The sequence below is a fragment of the Macaca fascicularis genome, chromosome 9, assembly GCF_037993035.2.
Source record: "Macaca fascicularis isolate 582-1 chromosome 9, T2T-MFA8v1.1".
Taxonomy (NCBI): domain Eukaryota; kingdom Metazoa; phylum Chordata; class Mammalia; order Primates; family Cercopithecidae; genus Macaca; species Macaca fascicularis.
In genome coordinates this window covers 141,498,878-141,510,650 of record NC_088383.1, presented here as the reverse complement: position 1 = coordinate 141,510,650, position 11,773 = coordinate 141,498,878, and the positions used below count along the sequence as shown (strand labels likewise).

The 11,773-nt window shown below is 60.7% G+C and overlaps 1 long non-coding RNA gene across 1 annotated transcript; it reads right to left on the bottom strand.

Annotated features, from left to right (window-relative positions):
• Positions 1–367: 367 nt before the first annotated feature.
• Positions 368–4,249, bottom strand: LINC02870 (long intergenic non-protein coding RNA 2870). The gene is made up of 2 exons (XR_006689578.2): positions 3,519–4,249; positions 368–1,091 (listed from the first exon to the last, which is right to left on the bottom strand). It is a non-coding gene; the product is annotated as a long intergenic non-protein coding RNA 2870 (long non-coding RNA).
• Between the last annotated feature and the right edge of the window lie 7,524 nt (positions 4,250–11,773).

The window sequence follows — 11,773 nt, the reverse complement described above, 5'->3', positions numbered from 1 at the left end:
ATTTTTACATCTTCCATAATGAATAGCTTTTCTAGTACTTTATTTTATTAAAACTTATAATTTATTTTAAAAACCAAATTCCAAGACAAAGATGTGAGCCCCATAGGATGTGCTGGGGTGAGGTGGGCAGGACCAGGCAGGACTGGGGCAAGGGTGGGAGGGGCCAGGCAGGGCTGGGGCAAGGGTTGGCAGTGCCAGGAAGGGTTGGGACAAGTGGGAGGGACCAGACAGGGGCTGGGGCAAGGGTGGGAGGGGTCAGGCAGGGCTGGTGCAAAGGTGGGCAGGGCCAGGCAGGGTTGGGGTGAGGTGGGTGGGGCCAGGCAGGCCTGGGCTCCCTCAGGCCTGGGAGGGGCTGAGGCCCCAGCAATGGGGGCAGCCTCATCTGGGAGAGGGACCCTCCTCCTTCTCACAGGGTCTTCCCTTTTCCTCCTTTGTGGTTAGAATTAATACTGTTAATGTTCTTCTCCTGCTGTAATTAACCATCTTGTTAGCCCTGGCTGTCCAGGCTGATTTTCCCTCATTCTCTCAGTGTCCAGTGTCTGAGCCTGGAACCATCGCTTACTTAGTATTTTAGGAATTTTGACAGATTTGTTTCCTGCCTCTGCCTTCTCCTGGAGATAAGGGACTGTGCCTTGGGGGACCCCCAGGCTCTACACCTGCCTATGGCCAGCAGCAGTGGGCAGAGAGGGTCCTCCCCTTGGGTCAGCCCGGCCTGGCCTCCCAGGCTCACCGGCTGCCCCTTGAGGGCCCAGAGCCGCCATTCCCTGCTGCAGGCTCCAAAGGCTGCATTCCTAAAACCCTGACTAACAGACACCTGTTCGCACAGGCCCAGCCCAGAACTGGCTCTTCCAGCCGTCTGTGAGGCCTGACCTACCACAGGAGCTGCCTCAGCCAGGTCCGGGCCACTGGAGTGCGGAGACCGGGGGTGCCTGGAGGCAGGGGCGCTGGAGTGCTGCTGCCACAGAGAAAGCGTTCTCGTGGTCTGGGGTTGGTCTTAAAGAAAAATGGGCAACGTGCTTCTTGTCTGAGGTTTCTGTATGAACGGGAAGCTGAGAACCCGTGTGTGCTGAGCTATCCTGGGTGCTTGTGGTCTTTTGAGAGGTGGGGAAGTGGGCGAGAGGGAGACACTGATTCAGACAAGAAAGGAGGGAAGGGGAGAGAAGAGGGAGGAGGCTGCACACAAGAAGGGGCCCGACTGGGAGCTCCCCCACCCCCCACCCCGTCAGGAAAAAGCCCAGTGGACCTCGCCCCACCAGGCCCTGCCTGAAGCACCTGGATGCCCACAGCCAGGCCCTCGATGTGACCAAGGCTAAGATCAGCCTGGCTTCCCCAGGGTCCCACCGCGCCCCAACATGCGGTGCCTCCAACCCAAGCCTGGTCCACGTGGAGGCTGAGAGCCTGTCTGCACCACCGCCTGGGGCAGCCCTCCTTGGGCCCCAGGGCTGGCTTCTGGGCCTACGGGTGACCCCTGCTGCTGGAGGGAGAGGCCCTCCGCCCAGTCCCTGGGTCTCTGGCCATCGGGCCCCGGAACTGATTCCTGATGACCCTCATATTCAAAGCTAAGGCCGGGGGGTGGGGTTCAGGAAGTCCCAGATGCAGGAATCCCAGGCACAATCCCACAGCTGGGCCTGGTGCGCCTCTACCAGGGGCTGGGCTCCGGGGCTCCCATGGGCCTCTCCCAGGGACCCCCGCCCATGCATTGATTCGTGCACTCCTGCCCTCCCGCCCAGCAGCTGCTCCTGGCCACCTTTCCCTCCTCTCATTGACCCCTGACCTGCCAATGCCAGAGGCCCCCCAGAGCCACATGGAAGGTCCTGCTCAGAGAGCACCTGGCACCTCCTGCCCCTCCTCCTGTCCCCCCTCCTGTCCCCCCTCCTGTCCCCCCTCCTGTCCCCCCTCCTGCCCCTCCTCCTGCCCCACCTCCTACCCCTCCTCCTGTCCCTCCTCCTGCCCCTCCTGTCCCTCCTCCTGTCCCTCCTCCTGCCCCTCCTCCTGCCCCTCCTCCTGTCCCCCCTCCTGCCCCTCCTGTCCCTCCTCCTGTCCCCCCTCCTGTCCCCCCTCCTGTCCCCCCTCCTGCCCCTCCTCCTGCCCCTCCTCCTGTCCCTCCTCCTGCCCCTCCTCCTGCCCCTCCTCCTGTCCCTCCTCCTGCCCCTCCTCCTGCCCCTCCTCCTGTCCCCCCTCCTGCCCCTCCTGTCCCTCCTCCTGTCCCCCCTCCTGCCCCTCCTGTCCCTCCTCCTGTCCCTCCTCCTGCGCCTTCTCCTGTCTCTCCTCCTCCTCCCACTTCTCCCAGCTCCCACCCTGCACTTCCTCTGTGCCCTCCCACGGTGAGGCAGCAGGGAACAGAGACCAGGCTCCTCCAGGCCCTCCCAGGCCGCTTTGCTTCCAGAGCACCCAGCAGCTGAGGCCTCCTCAGCCTTGACCAAGTGCGGGGTGCCCAGGCCCCTGCTGTGGCTCTGGAGAAAGGCCAGGCTCCTTCCCAGCAGGGTGGGCGTCCAGCCAGCCCGAGCAGCTGAAGCACTGACCTCAGGACCCCCACCTCCTGCCCACCCCACCCTCCTGTCTGGGCCAGGCCGGGGGCCAACTTGCACCTGCTGCCTGGGTCTAGCCCTCGTCTGTTCCTCCTCTTACCGCCTGGGTACCTTCGGTGCTCCACCACCCACAAGCCCCTCCAAGCTGGGGCAGTGCTGGCTTGGACTGTGCCACGGGCCGTCCAGCTCAAGGCCCGGCCTTGCCAAGGCCCACAATAGCTTACCTGCCAGTGCTTCTACCCTGGGCCTCTCCAAGAAGCTGGTGGCACCTCCCCACACGCCTCTGCTCTGTAGGTCAAGGGATCCCAGGGCCCACCCTGAGGCCCCTACCCCCTCGCCCTGGCCCCACCACAGGGCTCCTCTGCCCAGATGTCCCAGGTCCAAAGTGGAGGCTCAGCCTTGGGCCTCAGTCAGCTCCTGGCCCGGGTGTGAGGGGTGAGTTGTAGCTGCACGGCCTCACTGCCCGCCAGGCCTGCGGAAGGGAGGACACGCCCTCCCACAGACTCTGTCAGGGCGGACTGCCATGGAAGGTGTCCAGGCCCTTTTGGGCATCCCTTGCCCCCATCTAGGTCCCCAGGTACTTGCAGGAAAGAGGCGGTGAGCACAGCCTTCTCTAAGGGAGCACCGAAGTCCTGGCCAAAGTGGCCCCCCACCCTGGGCCTCCACAGTCCAAGCAGCCACCTCTTCAGTCTCTGCCCTTAATGTGAGGCAGAGTGGATAGAGGGACTCCCTCCTCTGACCAGCTGGGCAGGCAGGGAAACCCGGGCATGGGAGCCCAGGGCTGGTGGCCATGCCTGGAGGGAACTGGCTGCGTCTGCAACCCAGGCCACAGGCCCCAGGACACCCAGACCTTTTGGCAGGACCCCAGGGTTAAAAGGCAGTTTGTGGCTCCACTTCTCCCCTGATGATGGGCACCTTGAAGGGGCTCTGGGCACCAGCAGGACAAACATCATAGGGAAACTCAGCAGCCAACCTACCACCAGGACCCGCCTGTCCTCTGCCCTCCCAGACCCCTGGTCATGGGTCCAGCAAGCTCCCAGGGAGGGCATGCCAGGCGCTGGGCCCATGGACGCACTACAGAGAAACGCCACAATCGTTGGGGGCATGCGACTAAGACGTCTCCTAACCATCGGCACCCACGGGGCGCGGCTCTTTCCAAAACGGAAGGGGCCTGGTGCCCATCCCCTGCTGCTACTCCCCACCCCGCCCTCAGCCTCCTGCCGCCAGAGCTCCGCCCACCTGCACCTGACTCTTCTTCATCCCCAGCCCCATAAGCAAGACTACCTCGTGGCCAGTAGGTGCTTCCTGAGAGTTTGGGAATAACAGGGGAACTACAGCACATAGCAACAATTTTAAAAGCAAATCAGCCCTTGCCATCCTCAAGCCGTCACCACCCCTGCCCAGGATGGAGCTCCAGTGGCTGCACACTCCCCCCGGGGCTCGCCCTGCAGCTGCCTCTCGGCTCCTGGGAGGAAACTCCACATTTCAGCTGCTTTATACCCAGAGAAGCCTCCTGCCTCCCTCCCCAGTCCTGGTGGATCCTGGGCCTTTCCTGCCTACCTGGCCTCCTGGAAATAACTGGCCGAGCCTCTCTGTGTGTCTGGCACAGCATGGAGCCGAGGCCAGAGCCACCAGCGGTGCCCTGCAGAGAGGGTGGGGTCACAAAATCCCCCCACCACCCCCCACTGTAGAACACACCCTGGGCCCAGCTGGGCCCTAGAGGTGCCCAGAGGAGGGAACTGAATTCTTCAGGAGGAATTGGAGATGCCCTTGTGGTTGAGGAGGAGCTGGGGCTGGGGCAGGGTCCGGGGCTGGGGCAGGGTCCAGGGCTGAGGCTGGGGTCGGGGCTGGAGCTGGGGCTAGGGCTGGGGCTGAGGAGGAGCTGGGGCTGGGGCCGGAGCCGGGGCAAGGGCTGGGGCGGGGGCTGGGGCTGGGTCTGGGGCCAGAACCTCCATCATTTGCTGGGCTCGTGTTCAGAAATGGAGGAATCTCAGAACCGGTCACTGTGGTTTGCAGGGTGGCAGGCCTGAAGCTGGCCCTCTCTGCAGAGGACACCTTGGGGGCTGCTGCTCAGCCTCGAGGCCAGAGACAGCTCTCACCTCCCCCACGGCCCCCGCCCCAGGAGGCTTTTAGCAGAGCCGGTTCTCTTGTCCCATCAGTATCTGTGTGGGGTCGCCCTGCTCCCCTAGGAGAGTGGGTCTGCAGGAGGGAAGCCAGAGTGGCCCCTGGAGACCTCAGGACCCCAGAGGGAATGGGCAGGGAGCCTCGAGGATCTGGAGGAGGGGAATTCAGAGAGGTGGGAAGCCAGGGAGCCCTGAGGAGAGGGGAGACGGAGTGTGGGGGGAGGGAGTGAGCTGGGGGGGAGTCCTGAGTGGGGGGAGGGGGAAGGGTGAGAGGAGCTGGGGTTGAGAGGAGAGGGAAGGAAGGGGAGGGGGAGGGAAGGGCGATGGGGGAGCCCCCCACCCCACAGATACCCCAGCTGCTGGCTGGGCACTGGACATCCCTCACTGTTGAGCCTTACTCATACTAGGGGCAGCCGTGTCCCAGCCCACAGCCAGGTTGGAATCAGGGACCCGTGGCAACCACCCTACCTCAGCTGAGCTCGCCAACAGCTCAGAAATATTCATTTAAAAATTAAAGCCCCATTAAAGAGTTAACTCGTTGCTGTCACTGCAACTTATTTTATTTTATTTTATTTTATTTGAGACAGAGTCTCACTCTGTCAGGCAAGCTGGAGTGCCGTGGCACGATCTCAGCTCACTGCAACCTCCGTCTCCCGGGCTCAAGCAACTCTCCTGCCTCAGCCTCCCGAGTAGCTGGGATTACAGGCGCCCACCACCACGCCTGGCTAAAATTTGTGTTTTTAATAGAGACAGGGTTTCACCATGTTGGCCAGGCTGGTCTTGAACTCCTGACCTCAGGTAATCCGCCCACCCTGGCCTCCCAAAGTGCTGGGATTACAGGTGTGAGCCACCGTGCCTGGCCTGCAACTTATTTTTATATTAAAAAGTTTGAGTCCTTAGAGGACGGAGGCCTACAGAGCCATGGGCCAGGCAGAGCGGAGGTGAGAGAGCAGAGGTGAGAGTGGCACCCTCCCCTGCCGGGGCCTGCAGTGTCGTCTGGGGCTGGATCCTCAGGCCCCGTCCTCCCGCGACCACCTGGCTGCCCATGTGGACCTGTGGTCAGTCCCGGGGCCCTCGGATAGGCAGGAGGAAGTGTGTACCCTGCCCTGCCTGCTGGCTGGGAGCCCACGGGGCGGGCAACACCGTGTGACGTCTCCCACGTGGTTTCCTTCGTTTTTTCTGAAGTGCTCTGGTCCTTTCCCTTCTTTTTAAACATTTTATTATGGACGTGTCCTACCCCACACAAGGAAGAGTCAAGTACCTCATACCAGCCCCCTGTCCCAGTCCTCCCATTCTGGCCCCCCATTCCGGCCCCCCATTCCGGCCCGCCCATTCCGGCCTCCCATTCTGGCCTCCCATTCCGGCCCCCCGGCCCGGCCCCCCCCATTCCAGCCCCCCCGATTCCAAACCCCCGTCCCAGCACCCCCATTCCGGACCCCCATTCCAGCCTCCCATTCCGGCCCCCCAATTCTGAACCCCTGTCCCGGCACCCCCATTCCAGCCCCCCAATTCCGGCCCCCCGTCCCGGCCCCCTCATTCCAGCCTCCCATTCTGGCCCCCCCATTCCGGCCCCCTCATTCCAGCCTCCCATTCCAGCCGTCCCATTCCAGCCCCCCATTCCAGTCTCCCATTCCAGCCCCCCCATTCCGGTCCCCCATCCCAGCCCCCCATTCCAGCCCCCCATTCCGTCCCCCGCATTCTGCTGCTGTCCCTTGGTGTGTAAATGTTTCCGTTTGTCTCTACAAGATCACGAGTTCCCTGCGCTGAGCGCTTTTTCCTTTCCCCTTTCCCCAGTGCCCCTGCTCCCTGCTGCATTTGGAAATAACCTAAATGTCCTCCCTCCGGAGACTGGTTAAACATCTGGTTATGATCCAGTGGTAAGCAGCAACTCCCTTGGGTTAAGAATACACACGCACACATGCACACACATGTGTGCACATGCACACTCACACGTGTGCACACACATGCACACTAACATACATGTACGCATGCACACAGGAATACATACACAAGCACATGCCCACTCATACACACACACATGCACACATGCACTCCTACACACACATACATGTGGACACACGTGCACACACTCATCCACACATGCACACTCACACATGTGCACACATGCACATGCACACTCGTACACACACATGCACACCTACACTCACACGTACACCTACACTCACATGCACACACACTTGCCAACAGCCCTGAGGAGGGGATCCCGGGTTAACAGGAGCTGCCCCTGAATGTGTGAGGGGTGGGCTGGATTAGAATACCATGCTTGGCTGTCAATATTTTGTAATTGTTCTGTAAAAAGTAGATTCATTTTGTAATAAGCAAATAAGCTTAAAAAATAAAAAGAAATCTTGGATCAGGGTTTTACGCACTTTCATTTTAAATTCCATTTCTGCTCTCAATTTTGGTAATGGTTTCATGGTCTTTTCAATTGCTCACATGAGTGTTTCCAACCACCAGCTCACGTTTCTGGAATTCGTTTCTTTGGCTGTGCCATTTGTGATCCCCTCTGCTGCACCGTTTGCCTGGGGAGTGCATTAGCCAGTCAGGAGCCTGGGCCACTGCACCCTACCAGGACGGCAGGACTGGAAAGGCCGCTGACGTGAGTGCAGGGAGGACAGGTGGAGATGAGCTCAGCCCAGCTCAAAGTGGGGCATCCCGACACCCCCAGAGGCGTGGGGCAGGAGCGGCGGGGCAAGTGTCTTGCCAGGCTTAAGGCTCTAGGACCAGAAACCGGGCTCAGGGAGAGGCTCCTGGGTGAGGAGTGGACATGGGGGCTCAGGAAGTGCTGCCCCAGCCTTTCCTATGCTACTTGAGTTCTCACTTTTATGAGTATATCTAGACAAAAATCAAAATTAGAACATGAAACTTCCCTTTCTCTTCCACTAGCCTCGAGGGTACACATGCCGTGGGCTGGCGGAGTAGGCCCTGTCCCACCGCAGGCAGCATTCTACAGGCCGATTCAAGAGGCCTGGCACCTGCCACACAACCACCCCTGGTCCTGAGCCATCTTTGAGGAACGGGGCCCTGGGCCCTGCAAAGACTCCTGGTACTGGGCATCACTCGGCCCCATGTGAGGGAACCCATGGAGTGCAGATGGCAGAGGGTAGGGAGGTCCTGAGAGCCAGGGCCTGTACCTCAGTGGTGCCTGGGGCCACAGACAGGGTGGCCCAGGGACACTGCTGAGGAGACAGTGGGCCCAGATCCCGTGTGCTGGGGGGAGACAGTGGGCCCAGATCCCGTGTGTTGGGGGTGAGGGTAGTGGGAGGTGAGGGCAGCGCTCCAGCTCTTCCGGGAGTGCCAGGTGGTGGTGGGGTGGGGTGAAGGCCCCATCTCCTGCCCTTGCTCCTTGCCTCTCCAGACCCATCCATGGGCAGTGGGTGCTGGGCTGGGTCACGGGCCAGGGAGCAGCGTCCCAGGATGTACCTGCAGCAAGCGGGGTGTCCCCTTAGGGAGGGGGGAGTCCCAGCCTTTGGACCTAATTTGGGAAAGGTGAGATGTTAGAGGGTCTGGGAGGGGCTCCCACTCCTGTAGTGAGCATGGGGGCTGGGCATGAGAGGGGAGGGGCCACAGCAGGTCAGGTGACCCCGGCCTCAGGGACAGCGAGGCAGCCTCGGCTGCCAGAGGCTCGTGTCAGCCTGGCCTGCCCAGGGGCCCTGGGCACTCTCTGGGCCCTGGGTCCTCATTTGCTGTGTCAGGCAGAGTGGAGAAAGCTCCTCAGCGGCGAAGGCTCACACATCCAGGGGTCTCACAGGCCAGGAAGTCCTCCCTGTCACCAGGGGAGGAGCCTGGACGCCAGAGAAGGACTGTAGGACTGTAGCCAAGGTGTCACATCCCACCAGCTCTCCGGAAGCCTCTGCACAACCCTCCCCAGGCCACTGCCTTCCGCCCAGGATGCCCCCCGGTCCTCCCCACCAGCCCCCACAGCCCAGGCCGCCAAGGCCAGGGTAATGGAGGAGGACATGGTGACACCTGGGGGCGGCCGCAGAGCCAGACAGTGAGCGCTCAGGAGACAGCAGGCCAGCGAAGGGGAGAGGAAGGGGAGGCAGAAGGGTCTGGTGCCCAACAAACACGGAGGGGTGGGGCCACAGTCAGGCTTCACCCTCCTGGCCCTGGGTGAGGGCAAAAAGGAGAAAGAGGGCCAAAGGGAGGGGGCTTTTCTGCCCCTGATGGGAGCTCCTCTCCCATAGAGCCTGCTGGGCAGAGCAGGCAGGTCGCCGTGGTCCCCACCTGGACTCTGCCCACATCGTCATGTGCTATGAGTGTGGGGCAGCAAGGACAGAGTCCCCAGCAATGGCGATGCTGCAGTGGGGAGGAAGGGGCTTGTCCTGCTGGGCGAGGCTGAGTCCTGAGGACAGAGGAGGCCCCATCAGACCTACCACAGCGGAGCGAGGAGCTGGGAGGGAAGGGACAGAGGCTGCTGGTGCCAGTGAATGCCTATGTCCTTCCTCTTCATCACAGAGGCTCAGTACCGCTGGGTTGGGGGTGGGGAGTGAAAACAATCACCCAGTTTCCCTCACAGACACAAGACAGTGACAGTCAATGTTAGCAGGTCTGCCCAGTGGAATTCCAGGAAATCACCTTGAAAGAGGGGCTGACACGGCAGGCAGGGTCTTTGCCCTATGCTCACCCTTTCCTTCTGCCTGGAATGCACATGGGATGCTGGAAGTGGGCAGCCATTCTGTGACCATGAGGCAACATTCCACTGATGCGTCCATGAATGCCCTGAGCCCGGGGATGGTGCCTGAACCTGCCAGGGCCTCTGATGCACCCTCCAGCGTCACCTCCCCAGACAGCCCTCCCATTCTTGCCCGCCCCAGAGCCACATGCTCTCCCGCTCTGGGCCCAGCTCTGGTGGGCCTGTCAAAATGCCCGGCCCACCTTGGCTTGACCCTGCACAAGCCAGCTCCAGTCCCCTCCTCCAGGAAGCCTTCTCTGCCTCACCAGGCCTCTCCTCCACTCCTGCCTCAGCGTCAGGGCGCCCTGCCTGTGCTCCGGCTCCCACAGTTGAGTACGAAGCTCTGAGCTGTCAGCCCAGCTGGGTTGAGCCCTGAGAAGGGGTGGACCCACCGGCAGCCGCCGCAGGCACTGATCCTGTGTGTGCTCCCAGCGCTGCCTGAACGGGACCTTCTAGCGGGACAGACAGAGGCCAGCTCTCGTTCCCACGCGTGACTCACTTTGGCCAGAGACTCAGCAGGTCTGAAATGCATCTCTCAGAGACCAGACGGGATGGTTTCCACTAAATTGGGGTGTTTCTGGGTCCCAGGCCAAGGCAGCGCAGGCACACATGAACACACACACATCCACACGCAGGCACACACGCACACACATCCACATGCAGGCACACATGCACGCACACGTCCACATGCAGGCACACATGCATCAACACACAGGCACACACGCACATGCACACATCCACACACAGGCACACACACACCCACACACATCCACATATAGGCACACATGCACACACACACACACATCCACACACAGGCACACACACACCCCCACACACAGGGACACACACACCCAAACACATCCACACATAGGCACACACGCACACACGTGCACACACATCCACATGCAGGCACACAGGCACATGCACATCTACACACATCCACACACAGACACACACACACATGCAGGCACACATGCACATGGGCATACACATCCACACAAGTATCCACACGCAGGCACACACACATCTACATGCATCCACACACACACATCCACGTGCATCCACACAGGCACACACGGACACGCATCCACACACAGGCCAACAGGCACACACACACCCACACACCCACATGCAGGCACACATGCACACACACATCCACACACAGGCACACACACACATGCATTCACACGCAGGTACACATGCATTGACACACAGGCACACACATGCACACATGCAGGCACACACCCAAACACATCCACATAGAGGCACACATGCACACACGTGAACACACATCCACATGCAGGCACACAGGCACATGAACATCTACACACATCCACACACAGACACACACACATGCAGGCACACATGCACATGGGCATACACACCCACACAAGTATCCACACACAGGCACACACAGACATCCACATGCATCCACACAGGCACACATGGACACGCATCCACACACAGGCCAACAGGCACACACATATCCACACACAGGCACACATCCTCACGCAGGCACACACACATGCAGGCACACATGCACATGGGCATACACATCCACACAAGTATCCACACGCAGGCACACACACATCTACATGCATCCACACACAGGCACACACACACATCCACATGCATCCACACAGGCACACACGGACACGCATCCACACACAGGTCAACAGGCACACACATATCCACATGCAGGCACACACATATCCACATGCAGGCACACACACATCCGCACGCAGGCACACACACATCCGCACGCAGGCACACATGCGCATCGCATGTGCTCTGGATGGAATTTGGTCACCTCTGAGCGCAGTGTCATGACTCATTCTGGGGTCTCTGTGGAGACAGACAGAGGTGCTGTGGGCACTTCAGGGAGCTCTTCTGGGTGTGCCTTGGAGCTCGGATTGGCCAAGGCCCATGCTGGTGGCACAGAAGCCCACCACACTCACCACAGCCATTCTGGGGATGTTGGTGGCATCTTTTCTGGAAGATTCTGTCACTTTCTGGAACCCGCCCTCAGCTGAACACAGCCTTTGAGAGGCTTCTGCTTCAGTGACAGTCCCTCCCCCACGTCCAGCTGGTCACGTGCTGCTTTCAGTCCAGGGCTGCTGAGGCAGGAAGAGGCCACCGGGACAGCCAGACTCACCGGGCAGGAAACGGGGCCCACTGACCTTGCGCTCTGGGGTGACCAGCTGTGCTTGGTCTCCAGGCACTCGTCTCCTTCTATTCTTAGGGACAGAGTCAACTGCTCAGCAATAGCAGAGCCCAGGGCCAGCAGGACCCCCTGGGGCTCACCCACACCGTGCCGAGAAGCCCGCATTGGGCGCTGGCTCTGGAAACGCACCATCAGAGCCACACCGGCTCCAGAAGATGGGAAGATCTGTGTTGTAGGGCTGGGGGCAGTGGTGCTGGTGGGA